This window comes from Solanum tuberosum, unplaced genomic scaffold (assembly GCF_000226075.1).
Source record: "Solanum tuberosum cultivar DM 1-3 516 R44 unplaced genomic scaffold, SolTub_3.0 scf00693, whole genome shotgun sequence".
Lineage (NCBI taxonomy): Eukaryota > Viridiplantae > Streptophyta > Magnoliopsida > Solanales > Solanaceae > Solanum > Solanum tuberosum.
Window position 1 is genome coordinate 36,002 of NW_006239613.1, and position 3,161 is coordinate 39,162.

The following is a 3,161-nucleotide window of genomic DNA, read 5'->3' on the forward strand; positions in this document are numbered from 1 at the left end:
TTGTTATTTGTTGCAACAAAGATCCAATTGACTTGTAATACAAACTTATGGTTAGTTTTGATAGTTTTTAAAACTTATGAGTATAAATCATATTTTTTCTAAAAAAGTGAAATATATTTCCCAAATACTATGGCCAAACACATGGTGAAATTTCACCCAAATTTTCACCCAAATAATATTTGCCAAGAATATTTGAAAATCTATGGCCAAACGCTAGCTTAGTATTTGGGAACTTGGGATTCTTGGCAAAAAATATTGCCAAGTTATGAGGCCAAACGCCAATGGCCAAATTTTTCCCAAATATTCCTAAATAAAACTTGGGGCCAAACGAGTCCTTAAATTTTAAAAATCATTTTTTTTAAGAAACATGTATCTCTAAAAATTAGGGGTGGGCGTTCTATTCTTTGATTTGATATTATCAAATTTCAATTAATTTTTTAGTTTTTGATTTTGAAAAAGTGTGCCTTGAATATTAAACTAAACTAATTCAATTTTTAAAAAAGATTTTTTTTAAAAATAGTTTATAAACTACTATATATGATCTCGAGAGGGGGACATGGGTTCACGTAAACTAGAAAACCTTCTAGATATGACATATTAATTGATGTATAATTTAGGTCTTGATAATTGATTTATTTTTAATTAAAAGGAAAGCAGTAGTAGTAATGATGATCGGGATAAAATAGAAAATAACAACTATGTTTTCTTAATATGTCAAAAGTAGTGTGTAAAAATATATTTTAAAAATAATAGACAAAGAAATGAGGGGAATAATAAATAAATAAGGAAAAAAATAAGAGAAAACTGTATTCATAAATCGCATTCATTTCTCATTTGTTTTCAATACTTTCTCTTTTAGGAACTAGAAGTTGTTTCAACACTATATATATAAAAAAATGTGGGACGAGACTTTTTTTGTCTTATTTGGAATTTATATAGAGCTTAAGAAAATAAAGAAGTCTTTTGAATTTTATGATTTTAGATTAAAAATATATTTAATGTACCAAAATGTTCATGTGGTTCCAAACATGGTAAAAAATTAAAATTAAGGAGTTGAGAAAAAGGGAAAGATGCATGGTTTTATAAATAAACTAATTAACAGTAGAGGCGTATTCAAGATTTTGACATGAACGAAAAGGTGGATCTAAGATATAAATTTGATTGATTTGACATTTTAGGTTCTTATCACTAAAATCATTAAATTTATAAAATTATAGGTCCAAATTAAATTAATTATTATCTATTCAAATAGTAGTGTGTATATATATATATGAAAATCATGTTCTTCTAAGAACCGTACTAATAAAAGAAAGAAAGAAATTAGTAATACGAGAAAAAAATTCTCTCTGAAGAAAACCCTACGCCGTTGACGTCAAACCCTAAAAGGTCACCAACTCCGTGGCAATGGCCACCAACCCACCAGGTCAGGAGCCAATTAAACATGTGAGTTCACTAGAACCACCTTTAAGAATTACGCAGACACTTTACAACCACCCTCAGTCAATAAGAAACCCATACCAATAAACCTATCACCTATCTCCACGGGGAACCTAAAGTGATTTAGGAAGAAGAGAAAGTTGAGCAGATGATTCAAAATGAAAATTTGTTGTATACAGTTATTGAGAAATTCTCTTATGGATGGATAGACATCTAAGAATTGCGAAGGTTGATCCTTAAACAATGTGAGCTGAAAGGGGAATGCAATATAAGGCTGCTAAGCAATAGGCATATTTTGATTAGAACGACAAATCTGGAGGATTATGTGAACCTATTGTCAAAGCCAACCTTCTACATAGCACACAAGAATTGGAATTACCCCATGAGAACTTTTAAGTAAGAACCTTTATTTGATCCGGAGGAAGAAACATCGACGACAATTGCTTGGATATCTTTTCTATCTCTACCATCGAATCTTCGGAAATGAGTCAATTTTCTCACCGGCAGCAGCGGTGGGAAAATCGCTACAAGTAGATCTAGCCACGAGGAACCAAACGAGACCTAGTTATGCACGGGTGAAAGTCGATTTGGATCTGTTGCAATTCTTAGACGTGAAGCTCTTGCTCAATTTCGTAAAGCTTGTGGTTGATTTTCTTTTGATCTTGTCTGAAATTCTTACCAAGTAAGTGATTATCCACTCTTATAATGTGTTATTGTTTGTTTTCTTTACCTTTTCATTTATATTTTGTCATTTTTTTGTCTAGGGTTTCGCAATATTTTTTTACTAAGATTTCGCCATAGTTTAGAATTTTTACTTACTGAATGTATTATTGTAAACTTGTTCATCTTATGCATGCATGAGAATTAGGTTTTCTAGTAATTAGTTTTAAAAATTAGGTTTTTTTTTAAGTCCAGGGTACTTGAAATGGATTATAGTTTAGGTGTAAACTACATAAAAAGCTTCAAGTTCGAAGGGGGAGGGTAATTGCCTATAATTAAAGGAGAATACATATTAATAAGAGTGGAGGGATTTCAACCCTCTCACCACAAATCATATTAATAAAAAATAGATAAAAATTAATACAATTTAAAGCTTATTTATCATTATATTCAATAAAATGTAGTAAAAAAGAGAACGTAATATTTTGATTAAGATATGTGTTTAGTTTCTTAAGGAAATACGTTTGTTTGCTATTAAAAAGACTTAGATTTTGTCCTTATAATTATTGTAACTAAGATATTAATAATATTTAATTTATCATTTTATATGCTATCATAGTATCATGCATAAAATAATAACATAATCCCGCTCAACTGTACTAAATATTACTTCAGTGGAAAAATATATTACACTTTGGGTGTGTTTAATAATATCTAATTTTTCCATGTTTGGTTGACTTAAATGTTTAGAAAATGTTTTTCAAATCAACTCATTTTCCTCAAATTTAAGGAAAATTACTTCCCTCCCAAAATCAAGGAAAACATTTTTAAAACTCTACTTCATCCTTTAATTTTTTTTATACCCCGTACTCGCCCTTCCCCATTCAAAAATAAAAATAAAAAAAATTCAATTTTCTTATTTTTTAAATTTCAAATATATTTTTATCCCTACCACCAAACCAGCCTCCCCCTCCTCAAACAAAAAAAATTAAAAATTATTTTTGAAAAATGTTTCAATTTTTTTTAAAAAAATTTACCTCACCTAACCCCTACTCCCTACCCCA